The sequence below is a fragment of the Amblyomma maculatum genome, chromosome 2 (assembly GCF_055883805.1).
Source record: "Amblyomma maculatum isolate TAMU_Amacu chromosome 2, ASM5588380v1, whole genome shotgun sequence".
NCBI classification, from domain to species: Eukaryota; Metazoa; Arthropoda; class Arachnida; order Ixodida; family Ixodidae; genus Amblyomma; species Amblyomma maculatum.
In genome coordinates, this window is record NC_139345.1 from 189067243 (window position 1) to 189091946 (window position 24704).

A 24704-nucleotide genomic window follows, 5' to 3' on the forward strand; every position below is an offset into this window, starting at 1 on the left:
CGATATACTGTCAATGGCTGTCAGCGCTAAGATCAATGGCATCGTTCACGAACCTCTGCATTCCAGAGATGAGTTTACGTTTTGGCAACAAATGAACGCAGCAGTTTGAACCCACAATTTTCTCTTTATTGACAAATTTCTTCAACATTTTACCACAGCACGTGAAATAAAGAAAAGTCTAAAATTAGTTGATCAACAAATAAGAGCAACAAATAAGAAGTTTATCTAAAGCTAGATTAGTGACTGGCGAACGCTCCATCAGCCTCCACGACATTGCGTGTCCGTGCGGGTAGTGAAGCATAGAGGCTGCTCGCGAAACCAGGCATGCCTTTTAGTTGCGTCCATTCCTCTTGCACAGCCTCCCAAAGCAGATCTGGTGACGCTCCGTGTAGTTGCAGTCTTGCCAGCTACTGCTTCATCAGGCCCCACACATTTTCAATTATATTAAAGTCCACTCCTTTTGGAGGCCATGGAAGCTCTTGAATGCAGAGCTCCTCAAGCTTCTGCTGCACTATCCTTAAAAAAAAAAAAGTTTTCAAATCATGAAGCTTGGAATCCTTTGCGGGTAGAGCAAACAAAAGAACAGAAGCGAGGTATGAGGATGCAATAAATGAAAGCTAATGCTAATATTTGTAAGCATATCGACCGAAAGCAATCGTTTGGCAAAAATAACAGCCTTGGGTAGTGAAATTGGGTGAAAGTAGAAAACTCGCCACGTAAAGCATCGGTCAACAGCATTCAAACCTCACCGCAGAATACTATTAAAAAAAAGACATTTAGTCTTCTATTTCAGGGCACTGAAATAAGTCCAAGTCATCAATTTACAAACTGTCAGAAAAACGTTTAGCTCTTTTGCGCGCATATACGTTGAAAGTAATTATACCTGCTTGTGTGGATGGGGCTCCTGTCATGCTGAAAAATAAAACATCCATCGGGAAACGGGCCATCCAAGATGAAAGGAATTACGTTTCTTTCAAGTATATCCGCATAGGTTGATAATGTCAGGACTCCGTCTATCCGAACGAGCTGCCCAAGTCCTTGGTATGTTATAACACCCCACACATTGACAGACCGCCGGCCGCTAGCGGCGACTTGTTGCGTATACTCGTACTCGGGTTCAAACCTGTAATAAAATGTGAACGTTTTCCTTGTTACGCCGCAGCTCAACAGTTCTTTTCGGACATTCGCGTAGTAGGATTCAAAGGAAAAGTAAAGTTCTTAGCTAGAGGTTTTAGAATTTACCAGGCGTATAGAAATGAAATAAAATGAAAAGACCACCGCAGCAGCTGTCAAACACGCGACAATTATTTTCCGTACATATTCGAAAAGAAACACTTAGAAAAGTGCTGCTTTCCAGTCCTCTTAAACACAGAAGCAAATGACCTACCGGGTGCAATCTGGGCTCCAAACACGGCGCTTTTGATCCCACTTGCTGCTAAAGCTAGATTCGTCGGTGAATACTACATTCATCCATTCTTCAGTCGTCCACGAAAGATGTCTAGTGGCAAACTGCAACCTGAGCGCCTTGTTTTTGTGAGTCAAAAGTGGCCTCTGGCAAGACATCCTAAGGCGGAGCCCTACTGAACAAAGAGGTTCTCTTATGGTAGTAAGGGATATCTGAAGGCCAAGCTCGTGTCGTATCTCCTCGGCCGTTATAAAAGGGTCACAGCAGGCGGCGGCCACGATCAACCTGTCGTCTTCTTCAGTGGTCCGTCTTGGCCGCCCATCTCGAGCAGCGTCTCCAAGCCTTGCCTTTTGCCGAAAAGCCCGAACAATGCGCGTAACGCTGCCAAGCGAGTACCCAACCTCTGCAGCAACACTCCTTCTTGTCCGACCTGCTTGAATAAGGGTTAATATTTGCACTCTTGTCGCCTCGTCGATTCGCGGCATCCTCATGTTGTGGCAAATTTTATGGGAACTGCGCCTGCTTTTAAACTTTCTCTGTCGTGTGACGTATAGGCACTGCCACACGTTACTTTTGACAGTGCATTCCCAGCAAATTTTAAAGGGAAAAGTGATCAGGATACCGTTGCTCGCAAAGCGCCAGCTCAAAAACTTTGAAAATAAAACGAGATTATGTATTTAGTCATCTTGGCGTATGGTTTGGCCGATAAGAAATCAACATGCGTTTGTTTAAGATTTTGCATTTCTGATGGGCCAATGTCAGGATGTGCCGTCTTCTGCCGGCCACACCCGCTTTAGGAAATGGAATGCTCCTGGCACTCTCGCTATCGGCGTACTCGGCAACCGTAGCGCCGCGTGTCGCAATTTTTTCGCTCCGGTCATGATTAACTTGTGTCATTATTTTTCCGTTGCAGCTGTACATAAAAGAAATCGGAGAAGTCAAAAGCCAGCTAGAAGCTCTGGAGGCAGATAAGTACCGAGCTGCTGTGATAAGGGCGCGCGCCGAAAAGTTGTGGGCTGGTGAAGTGCCGAATAAGCGTGCATTGTGTGATGAAAGAAGATATGCAGCACAAAATGAAATTCAACAGATCCGCTACCGCAACAGAATAACGACCGACCGCGAAGAAATCGAGCGAGCGTTTGTTGAGCATTACAAAGGACTGACAGGGAATGACAGAAGCGCGAAGGGCAGTCTGTGGGACGAATTTTTGCACCTCATGCCTCGATTAGACGAAGAGAAACGTGCGCGCTTAGAACAGCCTATTAGCTTAGAGGAAGTTCAGAAGGCTATTGAGGACCTGCGACTTGGGAAAACACCAGGACCTGATGGGTTAGGCGCTGCTTTCTATAAAACATTCAGAGAAGTCAGCCCGCTGCTATACGATATGATTGCAGAAGCATACAATGTAAAACAAATGCCACCTTCCTTCTCTACTGCCCACATTGTGCTTATCCCCAAAACATGTGACCGAGAAAAAATGCTGTCTGTGGGGGCTTATCGCCCGATAACCCTCACAAATGTCGACTATAAGATCTATATGAAGATTCTTGGCAAACGTTTACAGAGTGTCATCACGGACCTAGTTGGACCGCACCAAATGTGCGGAGTGAAAGGGCGTACCATCTGCACAAATGTGCACATCGCTCGAAGTATCCTTGAGTGCTGTGATGTCCTCGGTGGCCGAGTTGCAATGGTACAGCTAGACCTGTCGAAGGCGTTTGATCGCGTGGCGCACGATGTCCTGTGCTCAGTTTTGGAACATGTAAATGTGGGCAGCATAATACAAGACGGGCTTAAAATGGTTTACAGCAGCTGTACAGTTCAAATAATTGTCAATAAGAACCTGTGTGAACCCATCCCTCTGCGGTCCTCCGTACGGCAGGGATGCCCGCTTTCACCTTTGCTTTGAAGGGCTCAGGGTAAACCTTGAGCCCTTCTGTTTAAGTCTTATTAACAAAGACCGAATAAATGGCTTCAGGTTTCAGTCATCTAATGTTAAAATTCTTGCGTATGCGGACGACATTGCTGTATTCTGCAGTGACCGCGAGAGTGTACAAGAAAGTGTTGACGTCGCCAAGCGGTTTTGCCAGCAAACTGGGGCTGAGACCAATTGGGAAAAGAGTGTGGGCTTTTGGCACGGAAGCTAGGGAATTACACCACCGTTCGCGAATCTGCAGTGGACAAACATGCCGTCGAACTACTTGGGTGTGCCTCTCGAGCACTATAACAAGAACGCAGATTACTGGAACGAGACAACGTCAAAAGTGAGGGAGAAAGCAAGAGCATGGCAAGGACGAGACTTGTCGATGTTTGCGAGAGCAACAGTATGCAACATTTTTTTAATTGCCAAAGTGTGGCATGTTTTGCAGTTTCTGTCTATGTCGCGTGGAAATGTGCAAAAAATGCATAGGGTGTTTGCTGTGTTTATCTGGAATTCAAGTTGGGAGAGGGTCAGAAGAACCAATTTGTTTCGAACAGTTCAAGATGGCGGTCTGGGTCTCGCGCATTTGTTTGTTCGCCAGATTGTGTCCCGTTTTATGTTTATGAGGGATCAGAAAAACCCCTTCCTGCGCTCAATGATGCAGGTGCGTCTGAGCAGGGCTCTTCCTGATTTTATAGTGTCCACTGTGAGATTGTCAACTTGTGGCGCTAGAGGTTATTTGAAAGAAGTTGCTGACTCGGTGCAATTTCTCAAGGTTCGGTTTTCACAAGAGTATCTCAGCACAGTAAAGAGGAAAAAACTGTACAAAGATCTTATAGATGTAATCATGCCAGTGCCTCTGTATCGTATAATAAACTCTGGAGGCCTAGCACAAGATGTTCTTAAAAGAATTAAAGGGATGCCAGTTAAAGCAAGTACAAAAACATTCTTTTTCAAACTGCACACAAGTACCTTGCCAGTTAAGACATGGCTATCTGACAAAGGCATTTTTGCACCATGGACAACGGACTGTTTGCTGTGCAAAAAAACAGAAACCGTTGAACATGTGTTCATTGAATGTTGGGACGCGAACTCCTATTGGGATGTCCTGCAACGTACACTAAAAAAGGAACTACCTTTAACACCGATTGGAATCCGCTATTTACCAACAGACGCAGATGACACAGGTGTCCCTTACGACATGATTATGCTCCTCGGCCTCCCTAGTTTATGGAAAACTCGAATGGCGGTACGCAATGCAGATGTAATTGTCCGAACTACAAAGGAAAACTTTGTGGAAAGTGTATGTTATATACGTGATGTGTACCGAGCGCAGAAAGACCCACCCGCGTGGATAAGTGTGCTTGATGATTTAGTTCAAATCAAGTCATTTTAACTTATGACCGGGTGAAGCAGCCGGGGTACTTTTAACAATGTATCGTGCTTGGCTCAATAAAAAGATATTAAAAAAAAGTCGTGGCCGAGTGGTTAAGGCGATGGACTAGAAATCCATTGGGGTCTCCCCGCACAGGTTCGAATTCTGTCGACTGCGCACGCTTTTGTTTAGTTTTAGTCCTTCCCGCATCGATTTAGAGCAGCAGCTCAGTATACTCAGTCACGTGGCAGTCGTGGCCGAGTGGTTAAGGCGATTGACTAGAAATCTATTGGGATCTCCCCGCACAGGTTCGAATCCTGTCGACTGCGCACGCTTTTGTTTAGTTTTAGTCCTTCCCGCATCGATTTAGAGCAGAAGCTCATTATACTCAGTCATGTGGCAGTCCTGGCCGAGTGGTTAAGGCGATGGACTAGAAATCCATTGGGGTCTCCCCGCACAGGTTCGAATCCTGTCGACTGCGCACGCTTTTGTTTAGTTTTAGTCCTTCCCGCATCGATTTAGAGCAGAAGCTCATTATGCTTAGTCACGTGGCAGTCGTGGCCGAGTGGTTAAGGCGATGGACTAGAAATCCATTGGGGTCTCCCCGCACAGGTTCGAATCCTGTCGACTGCGCACGCTTCTGTTTAGTTTTAGTCCTTCCCGCATCGATTTAGAGCAGAAGCTCATTATACTCAGTCATGTGGCAGTCCTGGCCGAGTGGTTAAGGCGATGGACTAGAAATCCATTGGGGTCTCCCCGCACAGGTTCGAATCCTGTCGACTGCGCACGCTTTTGTTTAGTTTTAGTCCTTCCCGCATCGATTTAGAGCAGAAGCTCATTATGCTTAGTCACGTGGCAGTCGTGGCCGAGTGATTCTACTTCCGGCCACCGAGCGTGACGGACGTGTGTATCATGTGCTCCCAAGGAGCGGATTCAGCGGCCCAGCTGGGCCGTGGTATCAGGAGTACGGAAAGGCCTGCCAAGGATTATGAACTGGTTCTGCCGCATCTGCCTACAGGTTCGAGTGTTTTGCATACTGTGTTTTTGCATGGCGACATAAAAGCCAGGCCGTACCGGGTGGAGCACTTTCGAGACTCCCTCGCTCGTCTTTCACTTTTGCCCGAAGTGGTTGCCCTCGGGGCATATCAAATGAATCACGTATGGGCGGTAACGTTTAAAGGTGAAGAGGGGAAAGCGAAGATTTTGCAAGCCGAAGCTTTTGAAGTGAAAGAGCACCGATGCGTGGTCATTGACCCCTGCAACCAAGGCATCAGGCTAAAACTTTTCTGGCTGCTTCACGGCGTGCACGACGATGATGTGCGAGCGGCGTTGGCGGCTTATGGAAAAGTTACGGAAATTTCAAGAGACAAGTGGAGAGTGCAAGGGTGTGTCGACAAGGCTTCAACGACACGAACGGTCACGCTGAAGCTCAAAGTGGGCGTGACCATTGATGACCTGCCGCATCAGCTTCGGGTCGCCGAGGACGTCGCACTCGTCCACGTCCCAAGTAGAGCCCCGCTTTGCCTCCGGTGCCGCGGGAAAGGTCATATACGGCGTGAGTGTCGTGTGCCGCGCTGCGGGCTGTGTCGCCGTTACGGCCATGACGAGTCCCAGTGTGTGCGCACGTATGCCAACGTTGCAGGCCCCGTGCCGAGTGAAGTGGCAGGCGAGCACTTGATGGACGCAGTGGACGCCGAGGAAGCGAGCAGTGGAAACACCGAGGAGGCAGAACAGAACGAACACTCCTCTGAGAAGACCCCTGCCCCTAAAGAACAATGTGAATCAGAATTGATAGTTCCGTTGTCGAATGTCGCTGGGACCGAGTCACCCACGAAAGAAAACGGCAATGCCAGTGGTGCAAGCCCAGCTTCGTCTACGCAACACTGTGAGGAACAGGGAGGCACTGAAGCTGAGATGCCAGCTGCTTCTACCTTGCCTGTGAAGCGTGGGCACGAAGACAGTGTCAACGACGGATCAACGCAAGGAGGAGCGGAAAACGGACAGCCTCCACTGAAGGCGGCCCCCCTTCGCCGGTCGTCCTTCAAGCCAAGGCCAAACGTGCCTCCAGACCGGAGAACTGTGTCACCTGTGCCTCCGCCATAGCGGGGGTACCCTTTCCGGTCGAGACGTTACAAGCCCGGTCCATGATCGGGAGGAGCGCTTGGAACAATGGACAGACTCGCCAAAACGGAAGGATGGTTAACCCATGCAACAGTTGAACCGCAATGCTGTCTGTCTGCAGAAGAGATGTGAGTGAAATGTTTCGCGATTTATAATTTCTTGAGATGGCGACCAATTTATCAACTAGCTTGCGCGTAGCCACGCTAAATGTGAGAGGGCTGTCAACGCGTCGGAGACAACAGCAGCTGAACCGCCTTCTGCTGGAAAATGAAATTGATGTGCTAGCAGTTCAAGAGAGCAAAATGGAAAGCGAACAACAAACAGATAAAATGGCTGAAATATATCGTTCTAGATATAGTGTTTGCGTTTGTCATGCGGTTGGAAGAGCGGGGGGATGTGTCATTTTCATTCGAAATTGCATAGAGTGCGTACAGTCTGTGTTCTCGTGTGAGAGTGGTCGGCTTTTGATATGTGATTTCAGTTTTTCTGGACTGGACTGGAGAGTGATCTGTGTTTATGCGCCTACTAGAACGTCTGAGCGCGAAGAGTTTTTCCACTATATGAAAGCCTTCCTAATACATGAGAGGCGTGTTCTCCTGCTTGGAGACTTCAACTGTGTCTGTAGACCGGAAGATAGAACAACAGACCGTGTCCTTCGTGACAAGAGCGCAGAGTTACTTATTGACATTGTTAATGAGGCAGAGCTTGAAGATGCTGGCTGTATACTGACGCATGAAGGCCAAGCAATGTTCACGCACTTTCAAGGTAGCTGTCATGCAAGGTTGGACCGAATATATGTTCCTATTGATTGTGTGCCCCTGTGCTCGGAATATCAAACACTTCCCATGAGCTTTAGTGACCACTCCCTCGTAATGATAACTCTAGGCATGAAAAGTAAGACAACAAAGTTCAATTGGGAGCTATGGAAATTTAATGAAAAGCTGCTACGGGATGAAGAGTTTATCACTAAAGTGAAAGAGTATATTACGCATCTGTTGCAAAATGACTCTAATTTTATACAAGCATGGGAGCAGTTTAAGTGCGATATAAAGATAGCTGCAATTGACCGAGCATGCACTCTCCGACGTAAAGAAAGAGAACAAGAAAAAGAACTTCGAAGCACCCTTGAATACATGCTTAGCATGGAGAGCGTTAAGCCTGGCTTGTTCGCCCAAGATATAAAAAAGATAAAAACCAAACTTGAGGTGATAGACGAAGAGAAGTATCGCGGTGCGGTGATAAGGGCACGCAGCGAAAAATTGTGGCTCGGAGAGACGCCCACGAAAAGGGCACTTAGTGATGAAAAACGGTACGCAGTGTCAAAAGAGATAAAAGAAATCTGCTATCAGAACGTAGTTACCTCGGAAAAGAAAACGATTGAACGGGCGTTTGTAGAATTTTACAGGGAGTTGTTTAGCCTCAAAACACCGGACATTGTACGCTTCAGAAAAGACTTTCTGTCGCTGATGCCAAGAGTGGAAGACGAAGTTGCGCAGACACTTGAAGCAAGTATTACTTCCGAGGAAATTGAGGCCGTTATCGGGGAATTAAATTCCAATAAGTCACCCGGACCAGATGGTCTTGGTGCTGCCATATACAAGGCCTTTCCAACAGAAATGGCTGTTTTACTGGAAAGAGTTATTAGTGAATGCTACGAAAAGAACGTACCTCCTCCGTCTTTTCGAATGTCACACGTTGTACTAATCCCGAAAACAGATGACCCAGTTAAGCTTCAGTCTGTAGCGTCTTACCGTCCTATAAGTCTAACGAATGTTGACTATAAAATTTACATGAAAGTATTAGGGCGACGACTCCAACGCGTAATTACTTCTCTTGTAGGCCCACATCAGACATGCGGTATAAAAGGAAGGACCATTTTTACTAATATACACGCAGCAAGGAGTGTTCTCGAATGTTGTGACGCGATGCATGACCACGTAGCCATGATGCAATTAGACCTCCACAAAGCATTTGACAAAGTGGTACATGAAATTTTGTTCTCTGTTTTAGAGTATGTCAATGCTGGTTCCGTGATCACAAATGGCGTGAAAATGGTTTACGAGTGCTGTTCAGCGAGACTGGTCGTGAATAAGCATTTAACCGATCGTATACCTGTCCAGTCGTCAGTAAGGCAGGGCTGTCCTCTGTCTCCCCTTTTGTTTGCGCTTTATCTGGAGCCTTTCTGTTTAAGATTGCTTACAAGGCCAAACATACGCGGTTATAGATTTTTTCATAGTGAAGTTCGGGTTTTGGCATACGCGGACGATATTGCGGTTTTTTGTACTGACCATGAGAGCGTGCAAGAAGTTGTAAGAGAAGCCACTGCTTTTTGCACTGCAAGTGGAAGTGAAATTAGTTGGGCAAAGTGTTTAGGATTTTGGCACGGAAACTGGCAATACGCGCCTGAACTGTTCTCCAGTATGCAATGGACAATAACGCCAGGAAATTACCTTGGTGTGCCACTAAAGCATTACCGTGAAAGCAAGGAATGTTGGGCCGGTGAAGTTGAGCAAGTGAAAACCCAAACAAACAAATGGGGAGGACATAACTTTTCTATGTTCGCAAGAGCTACCGTTTGCAATATGTTCCTAGTTGCAAAAATTGTTTACATGCTGCAAGTGTTATCTATGTCAAGAATCTCTGTTCAAAAACTGCACAGGGTATTTGCCACGTTTGTGTGGGCTTCAACATGGGAGCGTACCAGTCGATGCAATCTGTTTCATACGGTGTATAATGGTGGACTGGGATTGTCCCATTTATACTTAAAGCAGATTGTAAGCAGGTTCTTTTTTTTGCGCGAACAAAGCGATGTTTTTCATAGAACGGTAATCCAAGTGCGATTGCGTGATTCACTGCCGGAATATGTAGTTTCGACTATGTCTACAGGGACAATGGCTCTAAGTGCTTTTCTTCGCGAAGTTGTCGCGTCCTTCCAAATAGTGAAGGCGAGATTTTCAAATGAGTACATGTGTACTGTTACGCGAAAACGGCTGTACAAAGATTTATTGGAAACCTTTTTACCTGTGCCTCTTTATCGCGCTGTATATGCTTTGGGTCCGGAGCGGGACGTGTTGAAGAGAGTGAAAAGAATGCCCATCAGATCGTCCGCTAAATCTTTCTTTTTTCAATTGCATACCGGCACTCTTCCGGTGAAGCCATGGCTGGAAAGAAAAGGCCTTTTCGTGCCTTGGTCTGCTGACTGTTTAATTTGCAAAAAGCTGGAAACCATAGAGCATATTTTCCTTGATTGTCACGATGCGGTTTTTTTGTGGGACGTGCTACAGCGCACTATTAAAAAGGACTTACCAATAACGCCGTTTGGCATACGCTACCTTCCATGCGCCCAGCCAGGAGAAGTGCCCAGTGATTTGTTGATGGTCTTGTGTATGCACAGCATATGGAGAACGCGGATGGATGTTCGCCATGAGCATGTTGTCGTACACCCAGCCCATCAATACTTTGTTGAAAGTGTAATGTACACACGTGATGTTTTCGGAGGGCAATCTGAACCCCCGGATTGGCTGCCAGTCTTGGACAAGCTCATGTCACCTTATCCATTCTATCACAAGAAACCTGTAAGAAAGTGACTTGTGTTTTTAATTCCATGCGACTTTTCATCGTCCTTTGTAGTTGCCAAGTCGGTAATAAAGAAAAAAAAAAAAAAGCAGTCGTGGCCGAGTGGTTAAGGCGATGGACTAGAAATCCATTGGGGTCTCCCCGCACAGGTTCGAATCCTGTCGACTGCGCACGCTTTTGTTTAGTTTTAGTCCTTCCCGCATCGATTTAGAGCAGAAGATCATTATACTCAGTCACGTGGCATTCGTGGCGGAGTGGTTTAGGCGATGGACTAGAAATCCATTGGGGTCTCCCCGCACAGGTTCGAGTCCTGTCGACTGCGCACGCTTTTGTTTAGTTTTAGTCCTTCCCGCATCGATTTAGAGCAGAAGCTCATTATGCTTAGTCACGTGGCAGTCGTGGCCGAGTGGTTAAGGCGATGGACTAGAAATCCATTGGGGTCTCCCCGCACAGGTTCGAATCCTGTCGACTGCGCACGCTTTTGTTTAGTTTTAGTCCTTCCCGCATCGATTTAGAGCAGAAGATCATTATACTCAGTCACGTGGCATTCGTGGCGGAGTGGTTTAGGCGATGGACTAGAAATCCATTGGGGTCTCCCCGCACAGGTTCGAGTCCTGTCGACTGCGCACGCTTTTGTTTAGTTTTAGTCCTTCCCGCATCGATTTAGAGCAGAAGCTCATTATGCTTAGTCACGTGGCAGTCGTGGCCGAGTGGTTAAGGCGATGGACTAGAAATCCATTGGGGTCTCCCCGCACAGGTTCGAATCCTGTCGACTGCGCACGCTTTTGTTTAGTTTTAGTCCTTCCCGCATCGATTTAGAGCAGAAGCTCATTATGCTTAGTCACGTGGCAGTCGTGGCCGAGTGATTCTACTTCCGGCCACCGAGCGTGACGGACGTGTGTATCATGTGCTCCCAAGGAGCGGATTCAGCGGCCCAGCTGGGCCGTGGTATCAGGAGTACGGAAAGGCCTGCCAAGGATTATGAACTGGTTCTGCCGCATCTGCCTACAGGTTCGAGTGTTTTGCATACTGTGTTTTTGCATGGCGACATAAAAGCCAGGCCGTACCGGGTGGAGCACTTTCGAGACTCCCTCGCTCGTCTTTCACTTTTGCCCGAAGTGGTTGCCCTCGGGGCATATCAAATGAATCACGTATGGGCGGTAACGTTTAAAGGTGAAGAGGGGAAAGCGAAGATTTTGCAAGCCGAAGCTTTTGAAGTGAAAGAGCACCGATGCGTGGTCATTGACCCCTGCAACCAAGGCATCAGGCTAAAACTTTTCTGGCTGCTTCACGGCGTGCACGACGATGATGTGCGAGCGGCGTTGGCGGCTTATGGAAAAGTTACGGAAATTTCAAGAGACAAGTGGAGAGTGCAAGGGTGTGTCGACAAGGCTTCAACGACACGAACGGTCACGCTGAAGCTCAAAGTGGGCGTGACCATTGATGACCTGCCGCATCAGCTTCGGGTCGCCGAGGACGTCGCACTCGTCCACGTCCCAAGTAGAGCCCCGCTTTGCCTCCGGTGCCGCGGGAAAGGTCATATACGGCGTGAGTGTCGTGTGCCGCGCTGCGGGCTGTGTCGCCGTTACGGCCATGACGAGTCCCAGTGTGTGCGCACGTATGCCAACGTTGCAGGCCCCGTGCCGAGTGAAGTGGCAGGCGAGCACTTGATGGACGCAGTGGACGCCGAGGAAGCGAGCAGTGGAAACACCGAGGAGGCAGAACAGAACGAACACTCCTCTGAGAAGACCCCTGCCCCTAAAGAACAATGTGAATCAGAATTGATAGTTCCGTTGTCGAATGTCGCTGGGACCGAGTCACCCACGAAAGAAAACGGCAATGCCAGTGGTGCAAGCCCAGCTTCGTCTACGCAACACTGTGAGGAACAGGGAGGCACTGAAGCTGAGATGCCAGCTGCTTCTACCTTGCCTGTGAAGCGTGGGCACGAAGACAGTGTCAACGACGGATCAACGCAAGGAGGAGCGGAAAACGGACAGCCTCCACTGAAGGCGGCCCCCCTTCGCCGGTCGTCCTTCAAGCCAAGGCCAAACGTGCCTCCAGACCGGAGAACTGTGTCACCTGTGCCTCCGCCATAGCGGGGGTACCCTTTCCGGTCGAGACGTTACAAGCCCGGTCCATGATCGGGAGGAGCGCTTGGAACAATGGACAGACTCGCCAAAACGGAAGGATGGTTAACCCATGCAACAGTTGAACCGCAATGCTGTCTGTCTGCAGAAGAGATGTGAGTGAAATGTTTCGCGATTTATAATTTCTTGAGATGGCGACCAATTTATCAACTAGCTTGCGCGTAGCCACGCTAAATGTGAGAGGGCTGTCAACGCGTCGGAGACAACAGCAGCTGAACCGCCTTCTGCTGGAAAATGAAATTGATGTGCTAGCAGTTCAAGAGAGCAAAATGGAAAGCGAACAACAAACAGATAAAATGGCTGAAATATATCGTTCTAGATATAGTGTTTGCGTTTGTCATGCGGTTGGAAGAGCGGGGGGATGTGTCATTTTCATTCGAAATTGCATAGAGTGCGTACAGTCTGTGTTCTCGTGTGAGAGTGGTCGGCTTTTGATATGTGATTTCAGTTTTTCTGGACTGGACTGGAGAGTGATCTGTGTTTATGCGCCTACTAGAACGTCTGAGCGCGAAGAGTTTTTCCACTATATGAAAGCCTTCCTAATACATGAGAGGCGTGTTCTCCTGCTTGGAGACTTCAACTGTGTCTGTAGACCGGAAGATAGAACAACAGACCGTGTCCTTCGTGACAAGAGCGCAGAGTTACTTATTGACATTGTTAATGAGGCAGAGCTTGAAGATGCTGGCTGTATACTGACGCATGAAGGCCAAGCAATGTTCACGCACTTTCAAGGTAGCTGTCATGCAAGGTTGGACCGAATATATGTTCCTATTGATTGTGTGCCCCTGTGCTCGGAATATCAAACACTTCCCATGAGCTTTAGTGACCACTCCCTCGTAATGATAACTCTAGGCATGAAAAGTAAGACAACAAAGTTCAATTGGGAGCTATGGAAATTTAATGAAAAGCTGCTACGGGATGAAGAGTTTATCACTAAAGTGAAAGAGTATATTACGCATCTGTTGCAAAATGACTCTAATTTTATACAAGCATGGGAGCAGTTTAAGTGCGATATAAAGATAGCTGCAATTGACCGAGCATGCACTCTCCGACGTAAAGAAAGAGAACAAGAAAAAGAACTTCGAAGCACCCTTGAATACATGCTTAGCATGGAGAGCGTTAAGCCTGGCTTGTTCGCCCAAGATATAAAAAAGATAAAAACCAAACTTGAGGTGATAGACGAAGAGAAGTATCGCGGTGCGGTGATAAGGGCACGCAGCGAAAAATTGTGGCTCGGAGAGACGCCCACGAAAAGGGCACTTAGTGATGAAAAACGGTACGCAGTGTCAAAAGAGATAAAAGAAATCTGCTATCAGAACGTAGTTACCTCGGAAAAGAAAACGATTGAACGGGCGTTTGTAGAATTTTACAGGGAGTTGTTTAGCCTCAAAACACCGGACATTGTACGCTTCAGAAAAGACTTTCTGTCGCTGATGCCAAGAGTGGAAGACGAAGTTGCGCAGACACTTGAAGCAAGTATTACTTCCGAGGAAATTGAGGCCGTTATCGGGGAATTAAATTCCAATAAGTCACCCGGACCAGATGGTCTTGGTGCTGCCATATACAAGGCCTTTCCAACAGAAATGGCTGTTTTACTGGAAAGAGTTATTAGTGAATGCTACGAAAAGAACGTACCTCCTCCGTCTTTTCGAATGTCACACGTTGTACTAATCCCGAAAACAGATGACCCAGTTAAGCTTCAGTCTGTAGCGTCTTACCGTCCTATAAGTCTAACGAATGTTGACTATAAAATTTACATGAAAGTATTAGGGCGACGACTCCAACGCGTAATTACTTCTCTTGTAGGCCCACATCAGACATGCGGTATAAAAGGAAGGACCATTTTTACTAATATACACGCAGCAAGGAGTGTTCTCGAATGTTGTGACGCGATGCATGACCACGTAGCCATGATGCAATTAGACCTCCACAAAGCATTTGACAAAGTGGTACATGAAATTTTGTTCTCTGTTTTAGAGTATGTCAATGCTGGTTCCGTGATCACAAATGGCGTGAAAATGGTTTACGAGTGCTGTTCAGCGAGACTGGTCGTGAATAAGCATTTAACCGATCGTATACCTGTCCAGTCGTCAGTAAGGCAGGGCTGTCCTCTGTCTCCCCTTTTGTTTGCGCTTTATCTGGAGCCTTTCTGTTTAAGATTGCTTACAAGGCCAAACATACGCGGTTATAGATTTTTTCATAGTGAAGTTCGGGTTTTGGCATACGCGGACGATATTGCGGTTTTTTGTACTGACCATGAGAGCGTGCAAGAAGTTGTAAGAGAAGCCACTGCTTTTTGCACTGCAAGTGGAAGTGAAATTAGTTGGGCAAAGTGTTTAGGATTTTGGCACGGAAACTGGCAATACGCGCCTGAACTGTTCTCCAGTATGCAATGGACAATAACGCCAGGAAATTACCTTGGTGTGCCACTAAAGCATTACCGTGAAAGCAAGGAATGTTGGGCCGGTGAAGTTGAGCAAGTGAAAACCCAAACAAACAAATGGGGAGGACATAACTTTTCTATGTTCGCAAGAGCTACCGTTTGCAATATGTTCCTAGTTGCAAAAATTGTTTACATGCTGCAAGTGTTATCTATGTCAAGAATCTCTGTTCAAAAACTGCACAGGGTATTTGCCACGTTTGTGTGGGCTTCAACATGGGAGCGTACCAGTCGATGCAATCTGTTTCATACGGTGTATAATGGTGGACTGGGATTGTCCCATTTATACTTAAAGCAGATTGTAAGCAGGTTCTTTTTTTTGCGCGAACAAAGCGATGTTTTTCATAGAACGGTAATCCAAGTGCGATTGCGTGATTCACTGCCGGAATATGTAGTTTCGACTATGTCTACAGGGACAATGGCTCTAAGTGCTTTTCTTCGCGAAGTTGTCGCGTCCTTCCAAATAGTGAAGGCGAGATTTTCAAATGAGTACATGTGTACTGTTACGCGAAAACGGCTGTACAAAGATTTATTGGAAACCTTTTTACCTGTGCCTCTTTATCGCGCTGTATATGCTTTGGGTCCGGAGCGGGACGTGTTGAAGAGAGTGAAAAGAATGCCCATCAGATCGTCCGCTAAATCTTTCTTTTTTCAATTGCATACCGGCACTCTTCCGGTGAAGCCATGGCTGGAAAGAAAAGGCCTTTTCGTGCCTTGGTCTGCTGACTGTTTAATTTGCAAAAAGCTGGAAACCATAGAGCATATTTTCCTTGATTGTCACGATGCGGTTTTTTTGTGGGACGTGCTACAGCGCACTATTAAAAAGGACTTACCAATAACGCCGTTTGGCATACGCTACCTTCCATGCGCCCAGCCAGGAGAAGTGCCCAGTGATTTGTTGATGGTCTTGTGTATGCACAGCATATGGAGAACGCGGATGGATGTTCGCCATGAGCATGTTGTCGTACACCCAGCCCATCAATACTTTGTTGAAAGTGTAATGTACACACGTGATGTTTTCGGAGGGCAATCTGAACCCCCGGATTGGCTGCCAGTCTTGGACAAGCTCATGTCACCTTATCCATTCTATCACAAGAAACCTGTAAGAAAGTGACTTGTGTTTTTAATTCCATGCGACTTTTCATCGTCCTTTGTAGTTGCCAAGTCGGTAATAAAGAAAAAAAAAAAAAAGCAGTCGTGGCCGAGTGGTTAAGGCGATGGACTAGAAATCCATTGGGGTCTCCCCGCACAGGTTCGAATCCTGTCGACTGCGCACGCTTTTGTTTAGTTTTAGTCCTTCCCGCATCGATTTAGAGCAGAAGATCATTATACTCAGTCACGTGGCATTCGTGGCGGAGTGGTTTAGGCGATGGACTAGAAATCCATTGGGGTCTCCCCGCACAGGTTCGAGTCCTGTCGACTGCGCACGCTTTTGTTTAGTTTTAGTCCTTCCCGCATCGATTTAGAGCAGAAGCTCATTATGCTTAGTCACGTGGCAGTCGTGGCCGAGTGGTTAAGGCGATGGACTAGAAATCCATTGGGGTCTCCCCGCACAGGTTCGAATCCTGTCGACTGCGCACGCTTTTGTTTAGTTTTAGTCCTTCCCGCATCGATTTAGAGCAGAAGATCATTATACTCAGTCACGTGGCATTCGTGGCGGAGTGGTTTAGGCGATGGACTAGAAATCCATTGGGGTCTCCCCGCACAGGTTCGAGTCCTGTCGACTGCGCACGCTTTTGTTTAGTTTTAGTCCTTCCCGCATCGATTTAGAGCAGAAGCTCATTATGCTTAGTCACGTGGCAGTCGTGGCCGAGTGGTTAAGGCGATGGACTAGAAATCCATTGGGGTCTCCCCGCACAGGTTCGAATCCTGTCGACTGCGCACGCTTTTGTTTAGTTTTAGTCCTTCCCGCATCGATTTAGAGCAGAAGCTCATTATGCTTAGTCACGTGGCAGTCGTGGCCGAGTGGTTAAGGCGATGGACTAGAAATCCATTGGGGTCTCCCCGCACAGGTTCGAATCCTGTCGACTGCGCACGCTTTTGTTTAGTTTTAGTCCTTCCCGCATCGATTTAGAGCAGAAGATCATTATACTCAGTCACGTGGCATTCGTGGCGGAGTGGTTTAGGCGATGGACTAGAAATCCATTGGGGTCTCACCGCACAGGTTCGAGTCCTGTCGACTGCGCACGCTTTTGTTTAGTTTTAGTCCTTCCCGCATCGATTTAGAGCAGCAGCTTATTATACTCAATCATGTGGCAGTCATGGCCGAGTCATTCTACTTCCGGCTACCGTTCGGTGCGGACGCAGGATCATGGGCTCCACCGGAGCGGCGATAGCGGCCCAGGCTGGCCGCGGAAACAGGTCCGACGCAAGTACTAATAGCGAGTATCAGATCGTTTTGCCTCAGCTGCCTACATGACGTGTTGCGTTAAACACGCTTTTTTTACACGGATATGTTAAAGCTAGACCCTTCCGAGTCGAGGATTGCCGCGATGCGCTCGCCGAGACGGACGCGCTCCCCGAGGTTGTCGCCTTGGGGGCGTATCAGGTAAATCACGTATGGGCTGTCACTTTCAAGACCGCTGAAGCCACAAAGCGCGTCTGTGCTTTGAAAGAGCTTAACGTGAAGGGCCGACGATGCATTATTTTCGACCCTCAAGGCCAGCAAGTCCGCCTCCGACTTCACTGGATGCTCCGCGGTGTCGCTGACGAAGATATTCGGACGGCTTTCGCCCCATACGGCAACGTAACCGAAGTCACCGGTGAACGGTGGCGCGTCTCGGGTGTAAGCGAAAAAGGCTCCACAACACGGTCCGTACTCCTTAAGTTGAAGACAGGGATGAAACTGGACGACCTTCCCCATCAACTGAGGGTAGCAGGCGAGTTGGCCCTCGTCGTAGTGCCCGGAAGGCCTATGCAATGTCTACGTTGCCACGGCTCCGGACACGTGCGACGCGAGTGTAAAGTGCCGCGTTGCTCTCGCTGCCGGCGCTTCGGACACGCGGAAGTGGAATGTGTGCGCACGTACGCGGCGGCAACGGTACCAGCTATGAGAGAGGAGACGCCCGAGGACGTGATGAACGTTGCCGAGGCTGAAGAAGCAGCGAAGGGAACCCAAGACAACACGGGAGGTTCCGCAGTGCCAGATAATGTGGCGACATCGCATGTCACGGATAAAGAGGTTTGCGTGGACACCAGCACTCAAGAGCCAGCGTCGGCTGTACCGGAGTTGTCCTTGAAAGAGGACGTGTTCAGTCAAGGCGCCGCACAACAGGGACCAGCAATGAGTGTGAGTGCTACCACGGAAGTCGGAGCTCGGCCAACGGGCACCGCTTGTGCGCCAAAGCGTCCGCATGCCGAGGCCGGCAACTGTGCTGACAAAGGGAACCCGAGCAACAACGAGGAGCCACCAGCGAAAGTGACACAGAGCCGACGACCACCGTTCAGGCCCAAACCTAATACCTCGGCAGACAGGAAAACCGCTGAAAAGCCTTCCCCGCAGCAAGTCGGGCCCACCACAAGTGATGGCGGTGGGACCTCTGGAACTGTCTAGCGGCACGCTAGACGTGAAAGGTAAGCGCCTTGCTACCGGTGTCCTCCTTATGCATGAAAATGGCGATGAAACAGGCCCTGAGCGTAGCAACGCTTAACGTCCGTGGGTTGGCAGGGAGACGAAAACAAATCCAAGTATATCGCCTTTTGACAGAGCTAGACATAGACGTGCTAGCGGTTCAAGAAACCAGAGTGGAAGGGGAGGAGGCGACTGGGAGCATGGTGCAGCGTTTCACGTCAAGGTATGATGTGGCTGTTAGTCACGCGGTTGGTTCATCGGCTGGGTGCCTTCTGCTTGTTAGGCGGTTGCCAGGACTGACAGTACAGGCCGTGACCTCATCCGCATGTGGAAGGCTCATTGTCTGCGACGTCGTTTTTCACAATAGCGAATGGCGCGTTCTGTGTGTGTATGCACCCAATACTGTTGAAGAAAGGTTCAACTTCTTCACAAGCATGCAACGATATTTAAGTTCAGAGAGAAAACTCGTGGTGATGGGGGATTTTAACTGCGTGTTAAGCGCTAGAGATAAGACCTCAAACCGTGCCTACAAAGATGCAAGCACTGACTGTTTGTCTCAGATGATTGGTGAATTTTCGCTGGAAGACGTTGCGGAGTGTTTGGGTGGTGCGCGCAGTGTGCTTTACACTCATTTCCAGGGATCTAGTCATGCGCGACTCGATCGGATTTATGTATCGTTGGATGCGATGCCAAACTGTCAAAATTATGCCGTTATCGCGATTTCGTTTTCCGATCACTGTCTTGTGAAGTGCAGTATTGGACCTAGAAATCAAAGCAAACATTTTCTCTGGGAACTCTGGAAGTTAAATTCTAAACTCTTAGATGACCAGATTTTACGTGATACTATATTAGAGAAGATAAAAGAAATAGAGAAGCGACCTAACAGTAACATTGGGGAGCAGTGGGAGCTATTTAAACAAGAAATAAAGATGAAAGCAATAGAAAGAGGTAGTCGCATTCGGCATAATGAAAAGCGAGAAAAGGCAGGACTAAGGTCAACACTAAACATGCTAGTTGCTCAGGAAAGCAAACAGCCGGGGGGGTTTAAAGATGACATAAAAAATATTAAAAAGAAAATAGAGTTAATGGATGAGGAACGATATCGTGGAGCGATCGTTCGTGCAAGGTTTGAAGGATTGACAGCTGGCGAGGCCCCCACTAAGCGGGCCCTCAGTCTCGAAAAAGCACACGCTCGTCGAAACGAAATACTAGAAATAGAATGGAACGGCAGCCGTATGACGGATAAGGATGACGTAGCACGTGCGTTCTATGATTACTATCAGCAGCTGTTCGCAATAAGGGACATTGAGTTGGAGAAGTTTAAGGGGGTGTTTGTTTCTTTATTACCCCGACTGGACAACTGCACAAAAGAAAGACTAGAGCAGGTAATTTCCGAGCAAGAAGTAGCACGAGCAATAGAAAACCTAAACCCAGGAAAGTCGCCTGGGCCTGACGGTTTGAGCGCAGTTTTCTACAAAGCATTTAAGGAAGAGCTATCCCCGCTGTTGGCAGAAGTTTTTAACGAAGGTTTCCACCTTAAAGTGTTGCCGCCTTCGTTTGCCACGTCACACACTGTGTTAATACCTAAAACTAATGAAACGGAGAAATTAAGATTTGTGACATCCTACAGGCCTATATAACTAACAAATGTTGATTACAAAATTCTAATGAAAGTTCTTGCGGCCAGACTGCAGACATTAATTCAAGAGATAGTCGGCACCCATCAGACTTGTGGCATCCAAGGACGGTCCATAACTACTAATATACATAAGGCGAGGTGCGTGCTGGAGTGCTGCGACGCTGTTTGCGCTAGGGTCGCGGTTCTCCAGCTCGACTTGGAAAAGGCTTTTGATTGTGTTTCTCATGATGCTTTGTTTTCTATTTTGGACTATATCAACGTGGGTTCTGTTATCAGAGAGGGCGGGGCCCTGGCGTACTGAAACTGCACCACGAGATTGATTGTCAACAAGGAACTGGGTGATCCAATAAATGTGCAACGCTCGGTGCGCCAGGGCTGCCCCCTCAGCCCTCTTCTGTTCTGTATTTATATAGAAACTTTGTGCTTGTCTATTATACGAAGCGAATTTGTCCAGGGCTTCCAACTCCATATGTGCGAGGTGAAACTCTTGGCGTACGCAGATGACGTAGCAGTTTTCTGCTTGGACAAAGAAAGTGTACTCAAGGCTGTTGAGATAGTGAAAGAATTCAGTGCGATCTCAGGAAGCCCAGTAAACTGGGGAAAGTGCTTAGGGTTCTGGCATGGGGAGTGGTCATCGACACCCAATGTTTTTGCCAACGTAACCTGGGTCACAACACAGGTGAAGTATTTGGGCTTACCTTTGGAATGCTATGAAGACAGTGATTCATTCTGGCGTGCCCAAGCACAAGAAATAAGCGAGAAGGTCGACAAGTGGAAAGGGGCGCCGCTATCTATCTTCGCACGAGCCACTGTGTGCAATCTGTTTTTTTGTGGCAAAGTTGTGGTATGTCATGAAGGTTCTTCATTGTTCCAGGTAATATGTACAAAAGCTTCATCGAGTTTTTTCAGTTTTTATCTGGGCATCCAAATGGGAAAGGTGTAGCCGAGATAACTTGTTTCGCCGGGTTCGAGAAGGTGGACTTGGCTTGCTCATCTATTTGTACGCCAACTGGTTAATCGGTTTATTTTCCTCCGTGACGTCTCAGACCCTTTCTTACGTACTGCGTGCCAAGTAAGGCTCGTGCGGACAGTGCCCAGTTTTGTTGTCTCTACGAAAAGTATTCCAGGGCTAATTTCCAAGTTTTTTCAAGAAATAGTAAGCAGTGTCCGAATTTTAACTGCTCGTTTTTCGGTAGAATACTTGAGTACAGTCAAAAAGAAGAAACTGTACAATGATATTTGTGACAACCTTTTTCCTCTTCCTATGGACAGAGCCTTGTACAGCGAGAGTCTAGGTCAAGACGTATTAAAACGCGTGAAAAGAATGCCAGTTTCTCCGGGGGTAAAGACGTTTTTCTTTAAGCTACATACAGGTACATTATGGGTAAAAACATTTTTCGAAGACAAGGGTTTTTATCTGCCTTGGGGTCCACAATGCCTAATATGTAAACAACCAGAGACAATAGACCATGTTTTTCTGTACTGCTGGGAGGGGGTTTATTTTTGGGACGTATTACAAAGAACACTTAAAAAAGAATTACCTTTAAATCCACACGGAATTAGGTTACTGCCGACTGATAATGAAGATGATGTACCCCTAGACACCGTAATGTTGCTAGGATTACACAGTCCTTGGCGGTCCCGAATGGCGGGCTTCCACGTTGACCCTGAAGCTCGCCCTGCAAGGCTCTACTTTCGCGAGTGTATGTACACCTTTGTTGAAATGCACAAAGCGATGAGTGCAGTCCCAGCATGGGTGGTGAAATTTGAACCATTGGTAGAGTTGAAAGAATTTTAACTCGACAACGTCAACCCCAATAGGGTCAATGGCTTTTTTACCTGTGTCATATTTATGTGAACATCACGAGCTGGAGTGTTTCATTTGTGTGTCAACCTTGGTTATGTGTATGACAGCCGGCAATAAAAAAAAAAAAAAAAAAAAAAGTCGTGGCCGAGTGGTTAAGGCGATGGACTAGGAATCCATTGGGGTCTCCCCGCACAGGTTCTAATCCTGTCGACTGCGCACGCTTTAGTTTAGTTTTAGTCCTTCCCGCATCAATTTAGAGCAGAAGCTCATTATACTCAGTCATGTGGCAGTCGTGGCCGAGTGGTTAAGGCGATGGACTAGAAATCCATTGGGGTCTCCCCGCACAGGTTCGAATCCTGTCGACTGCGCACGCTTTAGTTTAGTTTTAGTCCTTCCCGCATCGATTTAGAGCAGAAGCTCATTATACTCAGTCATGTGGCAGTCGTGGCCGAGTGGTTAAGGCGATGGACTAGAAATACATTGGGGTCTTCCCGCACAGGTTCGAATCCTGTCGACTGCGCATGCTTTAGTTTAGTTTTAGTCCTTCCCGCATCGATTTAGAGCAGAAGCTCATTATACTCAGTCATGTGGCAGTCGTGGCCGAGTGGTTAAGGCGATGGACTAGAAATCCATTGGGGTCTCCCCGCACAGGTTCGAATCCTGTCGACTGCGCACGCTTTAGTTTAGTTTTAGTCCTTCCCGCATCGATTTAGAGCAGAAGCTCATTATACTCAGTCATGTGGCAGTCGTGGCCGAGTGGTTAAGGCGATGGACTAGAAATCCATTGGGGTCTCCCCGCACAGGTTCGAATCCTGTCGACTGCGCACGCTTTAGTTTAGTTTTAGTCCTTCCCGCATCGATTTAGAGCAGAAGCTCATTATACTCAGTCATGTGGCAGTCGTGGCCGAGTGGTTAAGGCGATGGACTAGAAATCCATTGGGGTCTCCCCGCACAGGTTCGAATCCTGTCGACTGCGCACGCTTTAGTTTAGTTTTAGTCCTTCCCGCATCGATTTAGAGCAGAAGCTCATTATACTCAGTCATGTGGCAGTCGTGGCCGAGTGGTTAAGGCGATGGACTAGAAATCCATTGGGGTCTCCCCGCACAGGTTCGAATCCTGTCGACTGCGCATGCTTTAGTTTAGTTTTAGTCCTTCCCGCATCGATTTAGAGCAGAAGCTCATTATACTCAGTCATGTGGCAGTCGTGGCCGAGTGGTTAAGGCGATGGACTAGAAATCCATTGGGGTCTCCCCGCACAGGTTCGAATCCTGTCGACTGCGCACGCTTTAGTTTAGTTTTAGTCCTTCCCGCATCGATTTAGAGCAGAAGCTCATTATACTCAGTCATGTGGCAGTCGTGGCCGAGGATTCTACTTCCGGACACCGTAGTGAACGGTCGCAGGATCATGTGCTCCAGCGGAGCGGCGATAGCGGCCCTTTCCAGCCGCGGAAACAGGCTCGACGACATGGACGATACCGAGTATCAGATTATTCTGCCAACTTTGCCCACCGGACGCGTTGTTTTTAACACGCTTTTTTTGCACGGAGATGTGCGAGTCAGGCCATACAGGGTCGAGGATTTCCGCGACGCCCTGGTCAAGGCTGGTGCGCTCCCCGACGTTGTGGCGTTGGGGGCGTATCAGATCAACCATGTTTGGGCGGTCACGTTAAGCAGCACCGAAGCAACGAAGAAATTGGCGGCTTTCAAGGAAATCGAAGTTAAGGGACGCCGTTGCCTCATTATTGATCCCGAAGACCAACAGGTGAAGCTGCGACTTCACTGGATGTTGCACGGTGTGGCAGACGACGACATCCGGACGGCTTTTGCTGCGTTTGGGAATGTGACCGAGGTGACCCGGGAAAGGTGGAGAGTTCAAGGCGTCAAGGAGAAGGGGTCCACCACGAGGACTGTGCTCCTCAAATTGAAACCCGGCATTAAGGTCGACGACTTGCCTCACCAGCTGCGAGTTGCCGGAGAGCTAGCCCTTGTCGTGGTGCCTGGGCGAGCGATGCAGTGCCTGCGCTGCCGCGGTACCGGTCACGTTCGACGTGAATGTAAGGTACCGCGTTGTCCAAAGTGTAGACGCTACGGACATGACGAGGCTGCCTGTGTGCTTTCGTACGCTTCGGCCGCGGGACATGGAACTGCGGAACGGTCGGCGGAGCTCACAATGGACGTGGTCGAGGCGGAGGAGGCGGCGAAGGGTGCCGGAGAGGTTCGAACGAAGACACGGGAGACGGATTCATCGGTGGACTCGGCAGAAAGCGGCAATGCTGCGAGGGATGTGGGGAGAGCGGACTCTGCACCTGAGCTCACTATCAATGAGGAAGGCACGGCACTTGAGCCGGCAAATGGTATGGAACAGGATAATGGGGAGGACCACTCGGACACCAGTGCTGTTCGTAAGCCAAGCGTCCCAGCCCCAGCCAAGCGATCCCACACACAGTCCGAACCTGAAGGTAACCAGGTGTCAGCCCCCAGCGTCGACGAGCCACCAGCAAAAACGGGGCAATCCCGGCGGTCCACGCTACGTCCGCGGCCAAACATATCATCAGAGAGACGGGCAGCGGATAAAGTGCCCCCGCTGCCGGGTCAGCCGCTCGCACCGGACGGGGATGGATCCAACGACGGCGTCTAGCAACGCGCTAGACGGGAGAGGTAAGCACCATGCTTTCGGTCTCTTCACCCTTGATGAAAATGGC

The 24704-nt window shown here is 48.3% G+C and overlaps 25 non-coding genes across 25 annotated transcripts; all 25 read left to right on the forward strand.

Annotated features, from left to right (window-relative positions):
• Window positions 1-4796: 4796 nt before the first annotated feature.
• Window positions 4797-4878, forward strand: TRNAS-AGA (transfer RNA serine (anticodon AGA)). Its single transcript has one exon. It is a non-coding gene; the product is annotated as a tRNA-Ser (tRNA).
• Window positions 4879-4948: 70 nt separating this feature from the next.
• Window positions 4949-5030, forward strand: TRNAS-AGA (transfer RNA serine (anticodon AGA)). The gene has a single exon. It is a non-coding gene; the product is annotated as a tRNA-Ser (tRNA).
• Window positions 5031-5100: 70 nt separating this feature from the next.
• Window positions 5101-5182, forward strand: TRNAS-AGA (transfer RNA serine (anticodon AGA)). The gene has a single exon. It is a non-coding gene; the product is annotated as a tRNA-Ser (tRNA).
• A 70-nt stretch (window positions 5183-5252) lies between these two features.
• On the forward strand, window positions 5253-5334 carry TRNAS-AGA (transfer RNA serine (anticodon AGA)). The gene has a single exon. It is a non-coding gene; the product is annotated as a tRNA-Ser (tRNA).
• A 70-nt stretch (window positions 5335-5404) lies between these two features.
• Window positions 5405-5486, forward strand: TRNAS-AGA (transfer RNA serine (anticodon AGA)). The gene has a single exon. It is a non-coding gene; the product is annotated as a tRNA-Ser (tRNA).
• A 5000-nt stretch (window positions 5487-10486) lies between these two features.
• TRNAS-AGA (transfer RNA serine (anticodon AGA)) lies at window positions 10487-10568 on the forward strand. The gene has a single exon. It is a non-coding gene; the product is annotated as a tRNA-Ser (tRNA).
• A 70-nt stretch (window positions 10569-10638) lies between these two features.
• On the forward strand, window positions 10639-10720 carry TRNAS-AGA (transfer RNA serine (anticodon AGA)). The gene has a single exon. It is a non-coding gene; the product is annotated as a tRNA-Ser (tRNA).
• Window positions 10721-10790: 70 nt separating this feature from the next.
• Window positions 10791-10872, forward strand: TRNAS-AGA (transfer RNA serine (anticodon AGA)). The gene has a single exon. It is a non-coding gene; the product is annotated as a tRNA-Ser (tRNA).
• A 70-nt stretch (window positions 10873-10942) lies between these two features.
• Window positions 10943-11024, forward strand: TRNAS-AGA (transfer RNA serine (anticodon AGA)). Its single transcript has one exon. It is a non-coding gene; the product is annotated as a tRNA-Ser (tRNA).
• Window positions 11025-11094: 70 nt separating this feature from the next.
• Window positions 11095-11176, forward strand: TRNAS-AGA (transfer RNA serine (anticodon AGA)). Its single transcript has one exon. It is a non-coding gene; the product is annotated as a tRNA-Ser (tRNA).
• Window positions 11177-16176: 5000 nt separating this feature from the next.
• Window positions 16177-16258, forward strand: TRNAS-AGA (transfer RNA serine (anticodon AGA)). Its single transcript has one exon. It is a non-coding gene; the product is annotated as a tRNA-Ser (tRNA).
• A 70-nt stretch (window positions 16259-16328) lies between these two features.
• On the forward strand, window positions 16329-16410 carry TRNAS-AGA (transfer RNA serine (anticodon AGA)). The gene has a single exon. It is a non-coding gene; the product is annotated as a tRNA-Ser (tRNA).
• Window positions 16411-16480: 70 nt separating this feature from the next.
• TRNAS-AGA (transfer RNA serine (anticodon AGA)) lies at window positions 16481-16562 on the forward strand. Its single transcript has one exon. It is a non-coding gene; the product is annotated as a tRNA-Ser (tRNA).
• Window positions 16563-16632: 70 nt separating this feature from the next.
• TRNAS-AGA (transfer RNA serine (anticodon AGA)) lies at window positions 16633-16714 on the forward strand. The gene has a single exon. It is a non-coding gene; the product is annotated as a tRNA-Ser (tRNA).
• Window positions 16715-16784: 70 nt separating this feature from the next.
• Window positions 16785-16866, forward strand: TRNAS-AGA (transfer RNA serine (anticodon AGA)). The gene has a single exon. It is a non-coding gene; the product is annotated as a tRNA-Ser (tRNA).
• Window positions 16867-16936: 70 nt separating this feature from the next.
• On the forward strand, window positions 16937-17018 carry TRNAS-AGA (transfer RNA serine (anticodon AGA)). The gene has a single exon. It is a non-coding gene; the product is annotated as a tRNA-Ser (tRNA).
• Window positions 17019-17088: 70 nt separating this feature from the next.
• Window positions 17089-17170, forward strand: TRNAS-AGA (transfer RNA serine (anticodon AGA)). The gene has a single exon. It is a non-coding gene; the product is annotated as a tRNA-Ser (tRNA).
• Window positions 17171-22136: 4966 nt separating this feature from the next.
• On the forward strand, window positions 22137-22218 carry TRNAP-AGG (transfer RNA proline (anticodon AGG)). The gene has a single exon. It is a non-coding gene; the product is annotated as a tRNA-Pro (tRNA).
• Window positions 22219-22288: 70 nt separating this feature from the next.
• On the forward strand, window positions 22289-22370 carry TRNAS-AGA (transfer RNA serine (anticodon AGA)). Its single transcript has one exon. It is a non-coding gene; the product is annotated as a tRNA-Ser (tRNA).
• Window positions 22371-22440: 70 nt separating this feature from the next.
• TRNAS-AGA (transfer RNA serine (anticodon AGA)) lies at window positions 22441-22522 on the forward strand. Its single transcript has one exon. It is a non-coding gene; the product is annotated as a tRNA-Ser (tRNA).
• Window positions 22523-22592: 70 nt separating this feature from the next.
• TRNAS-AGA (transfer RNA serine (anticodon AGA)) lies at window positions 22593-22674 on the forward strand. The gene has a single exon. It is a non-coding gene; the product is annotated as a tRNA-Ser (tRNA).
• A 70-nt stretch (window positions 22675-22744) lies between these two features.
• TRNAS-AGA (transfer RNA serine (anticodon AGA)) lies at window positions 22745-22826 on the forward strand. The gene has a single exon. It is a non-coding gene; the product is annotated as a tRNA-Ser (tRNA).
• Window positions 22827-22896: 70 nt separating this feature from the next.
• TRNAS-AGA (transfer RNA serine (anticodon AGA)) lies at window positions 22897-22978 on the forward strand. The gene has a single exon. It is a non-coding gene; the product is annotated as a tRNA-Ser (tRNA).
• A 70-nt stretch (window positions 22979-23048) lies between these two features.
• TRNAS-AGA (transfer RNA serine (anticodon AGA)) lies at window positions 23049-23130 on the forward strand. The gene has a single exon. It is a non-coding gene; the product is annotated as a tRNA-Ser (tRNA).
• A 70-nt stretch (window positions 23131-23200) lies between these two features.
• Window positions 23201-23282, forward strand: TRNAS-AGA (transfer RNA serine (anticodon AGA)). The gene has a single exon. It is a non-coding gene; the product is annotated as a tRNA-Ser (tRNA).
• Window positions 23283-24704: the final 1422 nt, after the last annotated feature.